The sequence below is a fragment of the Hyperolius riggenbachi genome, chromosome 4, assembly GCF_040937935.1.
Source record: "Hyperolius riggenbachi isolate aHypRig1 chromosome 4, aHypRig1.pri, whole genome shotgun sequence".
Classification (NCBI taxonomy): domain Eukaryota; kingdom Metazoa; phylum Chordata; class Amphibia; order Anura; family Hyperoliidae; genus Hyperolius; species Hyperolius riggenbachi.
This window is the reverse complement of record NC_090649.1, coordinates 50,573,567-50,587,940: the sequence shown is the minus strand read 5'-3', so window position 1 is coordinate 50,587,940 and position 14,374 is coordinate 50,573,567. Positions and strand designations below refer to the sequence as shown.

Here is a 14,374-nt window from a genome sequence, read left to right as displayed (position 1 = left end):
ATAGTTTTTGAGAAAATCGATTTTAAAGTTTCAAAGGGAAAACTGTCTTTTAAATGCGGGAAATGTCTGTTTTCTTTGCACAGGTAACATGCTTTTTGTCGGCATGCAGTCATAAATGTAATACATATAAGAGGTTCCAGGAAAAGGGACCGGTAATGCTAACCCAGCAGCAGCACACGTGATGGAACAGGAGGAGGGTGGCGCAGGAGGAGAAGGCCACGCTTTGTGAGACACAACAACCCAGGCCTTGCATGAGGACAAAAAGCGTGCGGATAGCATGCTTTGTACCGCCATGTAGTCATAAATGTAATAAAGATAAGAGGTTCCATAAACAGGGACCGGCAACGGTAACCCAGCAGCAGCAGCAGCAGCAGCAGCACACGTGATGGAACAGGAGGAGGCGCAGGAGGAGAAGGCCACGCTTTGTGAGACACAACAACCCAGGCCTTGCATGAGGACAAAAAGCGTGCGGATAGCATGCTTTGTACCGCCATGTAGTCATAAATGTAATAAAGATAAGAGGTTCCATAAACAGGGACCGGCAACGGTAACCCAGCAGCAGCAGCAGCAGCAGCAGCACACGTGATGGAACAGGAGGAGGCGCAGGAGGAGAAGGCCACGCTTTGTGAGACACAACAACCCAGGCCTTGCATGAGGACAAAAAGCGTGCGGATATAGCAGCAATGCTTTTTGCCGCCATGCAGTCATAAATGTAATACAGATGAGAGGTTCAATAAACAGGGACCGGAAACGCTAAACCATCCCAGATGTTCATCGGTCATGTTACTTGGTTGGGGTCCAGGAGTGTTGCGTAGTCGTTTCCAATCCAGGATTGATTCATTTTAATTTGAGTCAGACGGTCTGCATTTTCTGTGGAGAGGCGGATACGCCGATCTGTGATGATGCCTCCGGCAGCACTGAAACAGCGTTCCGACATAACGCTGGCTGCCGGGCAAGCCAGCACCTCTATTGCGTACATTGCCAGTTCGTGCCAGGTGTCTAGCTTCATGCCCGGTTTCAGGTCCAGCGGTGCCAGCCACAAATCCGTCTGTTCCTTTATTCCCCTCCAAATTTCCTCCCCTGTGTGCTGCTTATCCCCAAGGCAGATCAGCTTCAGCAACGCTTGCTGACGCATGCCAACAGCTGTGCTGCACTGCTTCCACGATCCTACTGCTGCTGGTGCTGGGTTAGCATTTCCGGATGAGGTACAGCTTTGAGATGCGTTGGAGGAGAAGGAGTCAGAGAGGTAGGTGCTGCTGTTGTTATCCAGCTGTTTGCGGCGTGGGCAACACCCGCGCCGTAGCAGGTGAGGAATCGCTGCCAGGCTCCACAAGGTTCACCCAGTGCGCGGTAAGGGAGATGTATCGACCCTGGCCGAACGCACTCGTCCAGGTGTCAGTGGTGAGGTGAACCTTGCAGGCAACGGCATTCTTCAAGCTTCGGGTTATTTAGCTGACCACGTGCTCATGCAACTCAGGCACTGCAGAGCGCGCAAAGTGGTAGCGGCTGGGAACCACGTAACGTGGGATGGCCACTGACATCATGCCCTTGAAGCTGTTTGTCTCCACCACTCGATATGGCAGCATTTCGCAGGCCAGAAGCTTGGCTATGCTGGCTGGCTGTTACTGCCACGGCCCGGGGGTCATTTGCTGGCAATTTCCTCTTGTGCTCAAACATCTCAGAGACAGACAACTCAACCGTAGCGCTGCACACCGAAGGGCTGTTGGTTGTTGTGTTTGATGAACACTGGGAGACCTCAAGAGCACTAGTCCGGAAAGTGACAGTGTCAGCATCGTCTGATGTTTGTGAATGTTGTGAACCACGCAATGGCTGGGCTACTGCTGCTGCTGAGGCGGGTCTGGTGGTGAGTCTGGTGAACCCAAGGGAGGCAGTGTTGCTGGTGGTACCCTGTCCTGCCGCGTTTGCCCACAGAGTGGGATGTTTGGATAGAATGTGGCGGCTCATGCTGGTGGTGGAGAGGTTGTTAATACTTTTCCCCCTGCTCAGGCGGGTCTTGCACACCTTGCAAATCGCCATGGTAACATCCTCAGTGCAGTCTTCAAAGAAAGCCCAGACTTTAACTGGCTGAGGACTCGGACCTCGTGCGTGATGTGCTGGTGCTGCTTAACCCACTGCTGGACGCTTGAGAGGTCATCCAAGTAATTATCTGGTCCTGTTCTTTTGGATCTGTGAGGGTTGTTGTCCTGGACAACATGGGCAGTATTGAGTGGGTTTTCTTGGGTGCTCCCCTGTGGCCTGTACGTGAACCGTCAGGGGAAACACCTCTTCCCTTGCCCCTCCCTCTTTCACCGGATTTCTTCCTCATTTCACTTATCCTTAAAGTACACGCTGACTGGCAGCAGTACAGTGGCAGTACAGAAATGCTATACAGTGGTGGGTGAGCGGTGTACCACTATTGTCAGCAGTGACACAGAGCACAATGCTATACAGTGGCGGGTGAGCGGTGTACTACTGTTCCCAGCAGACACAGAGTGGAAGTAAACACAATGCTATATAGTGTGGCTGAGCCGTGTACACAGAGTGGCATTAAACACAATGCTATATAGTCTGCTATATAGTCACCCCGAACAGGGTGATGTTCTGCAGAACCCAAACAGTGGCAAACACTGTTCGCCCAACACTACTGGGAGGGAACGCAGATTTTAGTACCTAAACACACGATACAACATGTTTTCCGGGGTCGGACTCTGAGGCACATACAGATGGTCCCGATCATCATCCTCATCATACAACTCTTCTCCTGAGTCTGACCCACCCACCACCTCTGCCACCCCAACATCCCCAGACACAGACCCCTCATCGTCCTCAACATTAACTTGGGATGCTGGCCTGAGCCAGACCTCCTCCTCCACATCAGGCCCCATCATCTCCTCAATGGCAGCCCTCATTAATCGCTCTGGCGACGGACTGATGGACACAACGTTCTCCTCCGGGGAGGGCTGCTGCTGACCACTGGCTGCTGGGGTGGATGTTATAGCTTGCGTGGGGCGTTGGCTGTTGCTGTTGTTGGGAGTGCTGCTCACAGCGGAGGTCTCTGGGGAACTTATGTTGAGCTCATATAGTGGTTGACGGTGAGTGGAGTATTACTGATCCCAGCAATATACACACTGACTGGCAGAGTACGCAATGCTATATAGTGTGGCTGAGCGGTGTACACAGAGTGGCAGTAAACACAATGCTATATAGTCTGGCTGAGCGAGCGGTGTACTACTGTTCCCAGCAGAATCAGAGTGGCAGTAAACAATGGTATATAGTCTGGCTGAGCGGTGTACACAGAGTGTCAGTAAACAATGGTATATAGTCTGGCTGAGCGAGCGGTGTACTACTGTTCCCAGCAGAATCAGAGTGGCAGTAAACAATGGTATATAGTCTGGCTGAGCGAGCGGTGTACTACTGTTCCCAGCAGAATCAGAGTGGCAGTAAACAATGGTATATAGTCTGGCTGAGCGGTGTACACAGAGTGTCAGTAAACAATGGTATATAGTCTGGCTGAGCGAGCGGTGTACTACTGTTCCCAGCAGAATCAGAGTGGCAGTAAACAATGGTATATAGTCTGGCTGAGCGGTGTACACAGAGTGTCAGTAAACAATGGTATATAGTCTGGCTGAGCGGTGTACACACAATGCTATATAGTCTGCTATATAGTGTCAGTAAACAATGGTATATAGTCTGGCTGAGCGAGCGGTGTACTACTGTTCCCAGCAGAATCAGAGTGGCAGTAAACAATGGTATATAGTCTGGCTGAGCGGTGTACACAGAGTTTCAGTAAACAATGGTATATAGTCTGGCTGAGCGGTGTACACAGAGTGTCAGTAAACAATGGTATATAGTCTGGCTGAGCGGTGTACACAGAGTGGCAGTAAACACAATGCTATATAGTCTGGCTGAGCGAGCGGTGTACTACTGTTCCCAGCAGAATCAGAGTGGCAGTAAACAATGGTATATAGTCTGGCTGAGCGGTGTACACAGAGTGTCAGTAAACAATGGTATATAGTCTGGCTGAGCGGTGTACACAGAGTGTCAGTAAACAATGGTATATAGTCTGGCTGAGCGGTGTACACAGAGTGGCAGTAAACACAATGCTATATACTCTGGCTGAGCGAGCGGTGTACTACTGTTCCCAGCAGACACAGAACAGTAAACAGAATGCTATATAGTGTGGCTGAGCGAGCGGTGTACCACTATTCCCAGCAGACACAGAACAGTAAACAGAATGCTATATAGTGTGGCTGAGCGAGCGGTGTACCACTATTCCCAGCAGACACAGAACAGTAAACAGAATGCTATATAGTGTGGCTGAGCGAGCGGTGTACCACTATTCCAAACAGACACAGAACAGTGAACAGAATGCTATATAGTGTGGCTGAGCGAGCGGTGTACCACTATTCCCAGCAGACACAGAGTGGCAGTAAACAGAATGCTATATAGTGTGGCTGAGCGAGGTACACAGAGTGGCAGTAAACAGAATGCTATATAGTGTGGCTGAGCAAGCGGTGTACTACTATTCCCAGCAGACACAGAGTGGCAGTAAACAGAATGCTATATAGTGTGGCTGAGCGAGGTACACAGAGTGGCAGTAAACAGAATGCTATATAGTGTGGCTGAGCAAGCGGTGTACTACTGTTCCCAGCAGTGACACAATGACAGGGGGGACCCTGGCTAGCGTGGCTGGAGCGCGAACTACCCTGCCTGCCTACCCAAAGCTAAACCCACAGACAAATGGCGGAGATATGACGTGGTTCGGGTATTTATTTACCCGAACCACGTGACCGTTCGGCCAATCAGAGCGCGTTCGGGTCAGAACCACGTGACCCGTTCGGCCAATCACAGCGCTAGCCGAACGTTCGGGGAACGTTCGGTCATGCGCTCTTAGTTCGGCCATGTGGCCGAACGGTTTGGCCGAGCACCGTCAGGTGTTCGGCCGAACTCGAACATCACCCGAACAGGGTGATGTTCTGCAGAACCCGAACAGTGGCGTTTATGAGAAATGTTTTTATTTTATTACATCCAGATACTGTATGTGATATAGCAGTTGTATGGAATGGTGATTACAATAAAGTAATAAATAAGAAAGTTTAAATAAAGATATTGTACTGAAGTATGTGTTTCTTAGTAATTCTTGTAGATTTTTTTTTTTTTCCCAATTACAATATAGAGGATTTGAAAAGAGAATATGCAAAAAAAGGAAAAAAGGTTTAGTACGTTAACAATACTACAATGATAGGCAAAAGCCATAACTGTATCATGTATGAGTACACTGTCAACTAGTCAGCCATTGAAGAGGTCTTTTGTGAAAGTGAGTCATGTTAGTATTTGGAATATCAGGCCACACATACACAGTTACATTGTCATAGATGTTTAAGTTCTGGGTAACACCGAGGAGAAGAATGTAATTATGTAAAAAACTAGGTTTGAATTGGACAGAAAAATGGGAGGGGAACATGTATGCTGTAAAGGGAGATATAAGGACATGAATTAGAGTAACCAGGAAAAACAGACATTACACAATAATAGAGTCCAAAAATTATTAGGAGGATAAAACAAATAGTAACAAATGACAAAAGGAGCACAAAGGTTTACATACAAGATGAACACAGAAGAGAACACAACTACAAAAGGGGTACTAAAACGAGGGACATAAGGTGAAGTAACATTATTAAATTGAAAAGTAAAAAAGCTGCAATACATGGAAAAAAATTACACACGAAAATGAAATCAACAGAGTTAAAGATGAAAATATTTATAACAAGAGTGGAAAATTAAAGTGTCACAAGAAGAGTGGGCACAGAAAATTAAAAGTTTAGGAAATAATTTTATCACAACTAATATAATACCACGTATTTCGTAAATTATATAATATTGGATTTGTAATTTTGTAAAAAAAATTTACTTACAAAACTTAGATAATGATTTATTATAAATTATTCTTCATACATCGATTAGTAGCGTACATTGGTGCAATAGTGATTTATTGTAAATATTAAAATGAAAATTAATTGGTGGACAGATTTTGAAAGTGTTCATATAATGATTAAACAGATATAGTATATAAACGTTAAAATAGGTATGTAGTTAAACATATATGTAAATTTGCAATAGAAAATGAGAAATAGGGTGTAAAAATGTATGAAATACTATTTAAGGTTTATTAGTTGTATAAACTCTATATTAACAACTGCGCCCTTTTTTCACGATTGAAATGAAAAAAGTAAGGTTTATGAAAATAATGCTTATGAACTGATTTATAAGGTGTTTTTTAAATCATTAAATGAATATTTGTTAATATGCATGTAAAACAGTAATTTATATGTTTGTACACCTAAAAAGAGGATTAGTGTATGTATAAAACCTATATTAACACAGGCGCCCTAATTTCCCGTTAGGCACCAGATAAACGCTAATTAATATGGCCGTCTATGGCGGCGCCCTTTTTGTCCACTAGCCCCATGCGCCCAAATTTCCCAGCTCCCCTTGGAATAGAGCCAATAAAATGCACTTCAGCCTCGTACACACTATGCAATTTCCCGCCAGATAGATGGGTCGAATAGATCATTTCCGATCGTTTTTCTGATCGATTTGCATTGAAGTGATCAGAAAATCGATCGGAAATCCGATCGGATCTGTCGAAGATTATCTATCGACCCATCTGTCTGATGGGAAATTGCATGGTGTGTACCAGACTTTTTCTTTTAGGCCACACAGGAGGATGATTTAAGATTCAATGCAGGATTTAATCCAGGCCTTTGCAAGCAATTAAGCAGCATCAAGAGTCAGGAAGTGATGGAGGAGATAAAGATGACAAGAAGAGGTTAGGAAATGAATGATTGGCATGAATGAGAGTTTAACATCCAATATTACCCCTTAAGCAACCTGCTTGAGAAGCCAAGTTTTTAGAGGATCTTATCAAGCTTTAATATAATTTCAGGCAGAGAAACCTGTACCATTGATAGAACTTGCCATTTACCAGGTACTCAATGACAGCAGGTAGATTCTGAAAAGTGGTGTGCCGTACGAATCTACTCATTGTGCATCTCCATAGCGAACGTCAAAGGGGATGTAGCTCAGTGGTAGAGCGCATGCTTTGCATGTATGAGGCCCCGGGTTCAATCCCCGGCATCTCCAGCTTTTCTTCTACAAACTGCTAAGGCCCCCTTCCGCTACTGGATCCCATACCGGAAGCGCCAATGTTTCCTGCTGCAGATGCTTAGTGAGGTGTCAACAATTCTGACTTTAATGCAAACTCTTATTGTTCGTGAAATGAAAGGTTCCACCTATTTTGTGGGAAAAAAATTGTCCCTTAGCCAAATGCGGATATACTGAAAAATTTTAAAAATGATCCGTAACATCACTTTCCAACTTAAACAGCTGCTAATTACCATTTTCTGCTGTAGGAGATAAAGGCCTGCTGAGGTACCACGACACTGCTGACAGCATTGGGGGATGTAGCTCAGAGGTAGAGCGCATGCTTTGCATGTATGAGGCCCCGGGTTCAATCCCTGGCATCTCCAGCTTTTCTTCTACAAACTGCAAAGTCCCCCTTGCGCTAATGGATCCCATACCGGAAGCGCCAATGTTTCCTGTTACAGATGCTGAGTGAGGTGTCAATATTTCTGACTTTCATGCAAACGCTATGCACCTTGGAATAGAGCCAATAAAATGCACTTCAGCCTCGTACACACTATGCAATTTCCCGCCAGATAGATGGGTCGAATAGATCAGGTCCGATCTGATTGCCGATCGTTTTTCTGATCGATTTGCATTGAAGTGATCAGAAAATCGATCGGAAATCCGATCGGATCTGTCGAAGATTATCTATCTACCCATCTGTCTGATGGGAAATTGCATGGTGTGTACCAGACTTTTTCTTTTAGGCCACACAGGAGGATGATTTAAGATTCAATGCAGGATTTAATCCAGGCCTTTGCAAGCAATTAAGCAGCATCAAGAGTCAGGAAGTGATGGAGGAGATAAAGATGACAAGAAGAGGTTAGGAAATGAATGATTGGCATGAATGAGAGTTTAACATCCAATATTACCCCTTAAGCAACCTGCTTGAGAAGCCAAGTTTTTAGAGGATCTTATCAAGCTTTAATATAATTTCAGGCAGAGAAACCTGTACCATTGATAGAACTTGCCATTTACCAGGTACTCAATGACAGCAGGTAGACTCTGAAAAGTGGTGTGCCGTACGAATCTACTCATTGTGCATCTCCATAGCGAACGTCAAAGGGGATGTAGCTCAGTGGTAGAGCGCATGCTTTGCATGTATGAGGCCCCGGGTTCAATCCCCGGCATCTCCAGCTTTTCTTCTACTAACTGCTAAGGCCCCCTTCCGCTACTGGATCCCATACCGGAAGCGCCAATGTTTCCTGCTGCAGATGCTTAGTGAGGTGTCAACAATTCTGACTTTAATGCAAACTCTTATTGTTCGTGAAATGAAAGGTTCCACCTATTTTGTGGGGAAAAAAATTGTCCCTTAGCCAAATGCGGATATACTGAAAAATTTTAAAAATGATCCGTAACATCACTTTCCAACTTAAACAGCTGCTAATTACCATTTTCTGCTGTAGGAGATAAAGGCCTGCTGAGGTACCACGACACTGCTGACAGCATTGGGGGATGTAGCTCAGAGGTAGAGCGCATGCTTCGCATGTATGAGGCCCCGGGTTCAATCCCTGGCATCTCCAGCTTTTCTTCTACAAACTGCAAAGTCCCCCTTGCGCTAATGGATCCCATACCGGAAGCGCCAATGTTTCCTGTTACAGATGCTTAGTGAGGTGTCAATATTTCTGACTTTCATGCAAACGCTATGCACCTTGGAATAGAGCCAATAAAATGCACTTCAGCCTCGTACACACTATGCAATTTCCCGCCAGATAGATGGGTCGAATAGATCAGGTCCGATCTGATTTCCGATCGTTTTTCTGATCGATTTGCATTGAAGTGATCAGAAAATCGATCGGAAATCCGATCGGATCTGTCGAAGATTATCTATCGACCCATCTGTCTGATGGGAAATTGCATGGTGTGTACCAGACTTTTTCTTTTAGGCCACACAGGAGGATGATTTAAGATTCAATGCAGGATTTAATCCAGGCCTTTGCAAGCAATTAAGCAGCATCAAGAGTCAGGAAGTGATGGAGGAGATAAAGATGACAAGAAGAGGTTAGGAAATGAATGATTGGCATGAATGAGAGTTTAACATCCAATATTACCCCTTAAGCAACCTCCTTGAGAAGCCAAGTTTTTAGAGGATCTTATCAAGCTTTAATATAATTTCAGGCAGAGAAACCTGTACCATTGATAGAACTTGCCATTTACCAGGTACTCAATAACAGCAGGTAGATTCTGAAAAGTGGTGTGCCGTACGAATCTACTCATTGTGCATCTCCATAGCGAACGTCAAAGGGGATGTAGCTCAGTGGTAGAGCGCATGCTTTGCATGTATGAGGCCCCGGGTTCAATCCCCGGCATCTCCAGCTTTTCTTCTACAAACTGCTAAGGCCCCCTTCCGCTACTGGATCCCATACCGGAAGCGCCAATGTTTCCTGCTGCAGATGCTTAGTGAGGTGTCAACAATTCTGACTTTAATGCAAACTCTTATTGTTCGTGAAATAAAAGGTTCCACCTATTTTGTGGGAAAAAAATTGTCCCTTAGCCAAATGCGGATATACTGAAAAATTTTAAAAATGATCCGTAACATCACTTTCCAACTTAAACAGCTGCTAATTACCATTTTCTGCTGTAGGAGATAAAGGCCTGCTGAGGTACCACGACGCTGCTGACAGCATTGGGGGATGTAGCTCAGAGGTAGAGCGCATGCTTCGCATGTATGAGGCCCCGGGTTCAATCCCCGGCATCTCCAGCTTTTCTTCTACAAACTGCAAAGTCCCCCTTGCGCTAATGGATGCCATACCGGAAGCGCCAATGTTTCCTGTTACAGATGCTTAGTGAGGTGTCAATATTTCTGACTTTCATGCAAACGCTATGCACCTTGGAATAGAGCCAATAAAATGCACTTCAGCCTCGTACACACTATGCAATTTCCCGCCAGATAGATGGGTCGAATAGATCAGGTCCGATCTGATTGCCGATCGTTTTTCTGATCGATTTGCATTGAAGTGATCAGAAAATCGATCGGAAATCCGATCGGATCTGTCGAAGATTATCTATCGACCCATCTGTCTGATGGGAAATTGCATGGTGTGTACCAGACTTTTTCTTTTAGGCCACACAGGAGGATGATTTAAGATTCAATGCAGGATTTAATCCAGGCCTTTGCAAGCAATTAAGCAGCATCAAGAGTCAGGAAGTGATGGAGGAGATAAAGATGACAAGAAGAGGTTAGGAAATGAATGATTGGCATGAATGAGAGTTTAACATCCAATATTACCCCTTAAGCAACCTGCTTGAGAAGCCAAGTTTTTAGAGGATCTTATCAAGCTTTAATATAATTTCAGGCAGAGAAACCTGTACCATTGATAGAACTTGCCATTTACCAGGTACTCAATGACAGCAGGTAGATTCTGAAAAGTGGTGTGCCGTACGAATCTACTCATTGTGCATCTCCATAGCGAACGTCAAAGGGGATGTAGCTCAGTGGTAGAGCGCATGCTTTGCATGTATGAGGCCCCGGGTTCAATCCCCGGCATCTCCAGCTTTTCTTCTACAAACTGCTAAGGCCCCCTTCCGCTACTGGATCCCATACCGGAAGCGCCAATGTTTCCTGCTGCAGATGCTTAGTGAGGTGTCAACAATTCTGACTTTAATGCAAACTCTTATTGTTCGTGAAATGAAAGGTTCCACCTATTTTGTGGGAAAAAAATTGTCCCTTAGCCAAATGCGGATATACTAAAAATTTTAAAAATGATCCGTAACATCACTTTCCAACTTAAACAGCTGCTAATTACCATTTTCTGCTGTAGGAGATAAAGGCCTGCTGAGGTACCACGACACTGCTGACAGCATTGGGGGATGTAGCTCAGAGGTAGAGCGCATGCTTTGCATGTATGAGGCCCCGGGTTCAATCCCTGGCATCTCCAGCTTTTCTTCTACAAACTGCAAAGTCCCCCTTGCGCTAATGGATCCCATACCGGAAGCGCCAATGTTTCCTGTTACAGATGCTGAGTGAGGTGTCAATATTTCTGACTTTCATGCAAACGCTATGCACCTTGGAATAGAGCCAATAAAATGCACTTCAGCCTCGTACACACTATGCAATTTCCCACCAGATAGATGGGTAGAATAGATCAGGTCCGATCTGATTGCCGATCGTTTTTCTGATCGATTTGCATTGAAGTGATCAGAAAATCGATCGGAAATCCGATCGGATCTGTCGAAGATTATCTATCGACCCATCTGTCTGATGGGAAATTGCATGGTGTGTACCAGACTTTTTCTTTTAGGCCACACAGGAGGATGATTTAAGATTCAATGCAGGATTTAATCCAGGCCTTTGCAAGCAATTAAGCAGCATCAAGAGTCAGGAAGTGATGGAGGAGATAAAGATGACAAGAAGAGGTTAGGAAATGAATGATTGGCATGAATGAGAGTTTAACATCCAATATTACCCCTTAAGCAACCTGCTTGAGAAGCCAAGTTTTTAGAGGATCTTATCAAGCTTTAATATAATTTCAGGCAGAGAAACCTGTACCATTGATAGAACTTGCCATTTACCAGGTACTCAATGACAGCAGGTAGATTCTGAAAAGTGGTGTGCCGTACGAATCTACTCATTGTGCATCTCTGTAGCGAACGTCAAAGGGGATGTAGCTTATTGGTAGAGCGCATGCTTTGCATGTATGAGGCCCCGGGTTCAATCCCCGGCAATCCCCGGCTTCGCATGTATGAGGCCCTGGGTTCAATCCCCGGCATCTCCAGCTTTTCCTCTACAAACTGCAAAGCCCCCTTGCGCTAATGGATCCCATACCGGAAGCGCCAATGTTTCCTGTTACAGATGCTTAGTGAGTTGTCAATATTTCTGACTTTCATGCAAACGCTATGCACCTTGGAATAGAGCCAATAAAATGCACTTCAGACTCGTACACACTATGCAATTTCCCGCCAGATAGATGGGTCGAATAGATCAGGTCCGATCTGATTGCCGATCGTTTTTCTGATCGATTTGCATTGAAGTGATCAGAAAATCGATCGGAAATCCGATCGGATCTGTCGAAAATTATCTATCGACCCATCTGTCTAATGGGAAATTGCATGGTGTGTACCAGACTTTTTCTTTTAGGCCACACAGGAGGATGATTTAAGATTCAATGCAGGATTTAATCCAGGCCTTTGCAAGCAATTAAGCAGCATCAAGAGTCAGGAAGTGATGGAGGAGATAAAGATGACAAGAAGAAGTTAGGAAATGAATGATTGGCATGAATGAGAGTTTAACATCCAATATTACCCCTTAAGCAACCTGCTTGAGAAGCCAAGTTTTTAGAGGATCTTATCAAGCTTTAATATAATTTCAGGCAGAGAAACCTGTACCATTGATAGAACTTGCCATTTACCAGGTACTCAATGACAGCAGGTAGATTCTGAAAAGTGGTGTGCCGTACGAATCTACTCATTGTGCATCTCCATAGCGAACGTCAAAGGGGATGTAGCTCAGTGGTAGAGCGCATGCTTTGCATGTATGAGGCCCCGGGTTCAATCCCCGGCATCTCCAGCTTTTCTTCTACAAACTGCTAAGGCCCCCTTCCGCTACTGGATCCCATACCGGAAGCGCCAATGTTTCCTGCTGCAGATGCTTAGTGAGGTGTCAACAATTCTGACTTTAATGCAAACTCTTATTGTTCGTGAAATGAAAGGTTCCACCTATTTTGTGGGAAAAAAAATTGTCCCTTAGCCAAATGCGGATATACTGAAAAATTTTAAAAATGATCCGTAACATCACTTTCCAACTTAAACAGCTGCTAATTACCATTTTCTGCTGTAGGAGATAAAGGCCTGCTGAGGTACCACGACACTGCTGACAGCATTGGGGGATGTAGCTCAGAGGTAGAGCGCATGCTTCGCATGTATGAGGCCCCGGGTTCAATCCCTGGCATCTCCAGCTTTTCTTCTACAAACTGCAAAGTCCCCCTTGCGCTAATGGATCCCATACCGGAAGCGCCAATGTTTCCTGTTACAGATGCTTAGTGAGGTGTCAATATTTCTGACTTTCATGCAAACGCTATAGACCTTGGAATAGAGCCAATAAAATGCACTTCAGCCTCGTACACACTATGCAATTTCCCGCCAGATAGATGGGTCGAATAGATCAGGTCCGATCTGATTTCTGATCGATTTGCATTGAAGTGATCAGAAAATCGATCGGAAATCCGATCGGATCTGTCGAAGATTATCTATCGACCCATCTGTCTGATGGGAAATTGCATGGTGTGTACCAGACTTTTTCTTTTAGGCCACACAGGAGGATGATTTAAGATTCAATGCAGGATTTAATCCAGGCCTTTACAAGCAATTAAGCAGCATCAAGAGTCAGGAAGTGATGGAGGAGATAAAGATGACAAGAAGAGGTTAGGAAATGAATGATTGGCATGAATGAGAGTTTAACATCCAATATTACCCCTTAAGCAACCTCCTTGAGAAGCCAAGTTTTTAGAGGATCTTATCAAGCTTTAATATAATTTCAGGCAGAGAAACCTGTACCATTGATAGAACTTGCCATTTACCAGGTACTCAATGACAGCAGGTAGATTCTGAAAAGTGGTGTGCCGTACGAATCTACTCATTGTGCATCTCCATAGCGAACGTCAAAGGGGATGTAGCTCAGTGGTAGAGCGCATGCTTTGCATGTATGAGGCCCCGGGTTCAATCCCCGGCATCTCAAGCTTTTCTTCTACAAACTGCTAAGGCCCCCTTCCGCTACTGGATCCCATACCGGAAGCGCCAATGTTTCCTGCTGCAGATGCTTAGTGAGGTGTCAACAATTCTGACTTTAATGCAAACTCTTATTGTTCGTGAAATAAAAGGTTCCACCTATTTTGTGGGAAAAAAATTGTCCCTTAGCCAAATGCGGATATACTGAAAAATTTTAAAAATGATCCGTAACATCACTTTCCAACTTAAACAGCTGCTAATTACCATTTTCTGCTGTAGGAGATAAAGGCCTGCTGAGGTACCACGACGCTGCTGACAGCATTGGGGGATGTAGCTCAGAGGTAGAGCGCATGCTTCGCATGTATGAGGCCCCGGGTACAATCCCCGGCATCTCCAGCTTTTCTTCTACAAACTGCAAAGTCCCCCTTGCGCTAATGGATCCCATACCGGAAGCGCCAATGTTTCCTGTTACAGATGCTTAGTGAGGTGTCAATATTTCTGACTTTCATGCAAACGCTATGCACCT

General features: G+C 44.9%; 13 non-coding genes across 13 annotated transcripts; all 13 read left to right on the top strand.

Moving 5' to 3' along the window:
* The first annotated feature begins 7,071 nt into the window (after window positions 1–7,071).
* On the top strand, window positions 7,072–7,143 carry TRNAA-UGC (transfer RNA alanine (anticodon UGC)). The gene has a single exon. It is a non-coding gene; the product is annotated as a tRNA-Ala (tRNA).
* Window positions 7,144–7,457: 314 nt separating this feature from the next.
* Window positions 7,458–7,529, top strand: TRNAA-UGC (transfer RNA alanine (anticodon UGC)). The gene has a single exon. It is a non-coding gene; the product is annotated as a tRNA-Ala (tRNA).
* Window positions 7,530–8,249: 720 nt separating this feature from the next.
* TRNAA-UGC (transfer RNA alanine (anticodon UGC)) lies at window positions 8,250–8,321 on the top strand. The gene has a single exon. It is a non-coding gene; the product is annotated as a tRNA-Ala (tRNA).
* Window positions 8,322–8,636: 315 nt separating this feature from the next.
* TRNAA-CGC (transfer RNA alanine (anticodon CGC)) lies at window positions 8,637–8,708 on the top strand. Its single transcript has one exon. It is a non-coding gene; the product is annotated as a tRNA-Ala (tRNA).
* Window positions 8,709–9,428: 720 nt separating this feature from the next.
* On the top strand, window positions 9,429–9,500 carry TRNAA-UGC (transfer RNA alanine (anticodon UGC)). The gene has a single exon. It is a non-coding gene; the product is annotated as a tRNA-Ala (tRNA).
* Window positions 9,501–9,814: 314 nt separating this feature from the next.
* TRNAA-CGC (transfer RNA alanine (anticodon CGC)) lies at window positions 9,815–9,886 on the top strand. Its single transcript has one exon. It is a non-coding gene; the product is annotated as a tRNA-Ala (tRNA).
* Window positions 9,887–10,606: 720 nt separating this feature from the next.
* Window positions 10,607–10,678, top strand: TRNAA-UGC (transfer RNA alanine (anticodon UGC)). The gene has a single exon. It is a non-coding gene; the product is annotated as a tRNA-Ala (tRNA).
* A 313-nt stretch (window positions 10,679–10,991) lies between these two features.
* Window positions 10,992–11,063, top strand: TRNAA-UGC (transfer RNA alanine (anticodon UGC)). Its single transcript has one exon. It is a non-coding gene; the product is annotated as a tRNA-Ala (tRNA).
* A 720-nt stretch (window positions 11,064–11,783) lies between these two features.
* Window positions 11,784–11,856, top strand: TRNAA-UGC (transfer RNA alanine (anticodon UGC)). Its single transcript has one exon. It is a non-coding gene; the product is annotated as a tRNA-Ala (tRNA).
* Window positions 11,857–12,619: 763 nt separating this feature from the next.
* On the top strand, window positions 12,620–12,691 carry TRNAA-UGC (transfer RNA alanine (anticodon UGC)). The gene has a single exon. It is a non-coding gene; the product is annotated as a tRNA-Ala (tRNA).
* A 315-nt stretch (window positions 12,692–13,006) lies between these two features.
* On the top strand, window positions 13,007–13,078 carry TRNAA-CGC (transfer RNA alanine (anticodon CGC)). Its single transcript has one exon. It is a non-coding gene; the product is annotated as a tRNA-Ala (tRNA).
* Window positions 13,079–13,786: 708 nt separating this feature from the next.
* Window positions 13,787–13,858, top strand: TRNAA-UGC (transfer RNA alanine (anticodon UGC)). The gene has a single exon. It is a non-coding gene; the product is annotated as a tRNA-Ala (tRNA).
* A 314-nt stretch (window positions 13,859–14,172) lies between these two features.
* Window positions 14,173–14,244, top strand: TRNAA-CGC (transfer RNA alanine (anticodon CGC)). Its single transcript has one exon. It is a non-coding gene; the product is annotated as a tRNA-Ala (tRNA).
* Window positions 14,245–14,374: the final 130 nt, after the last annotated feature.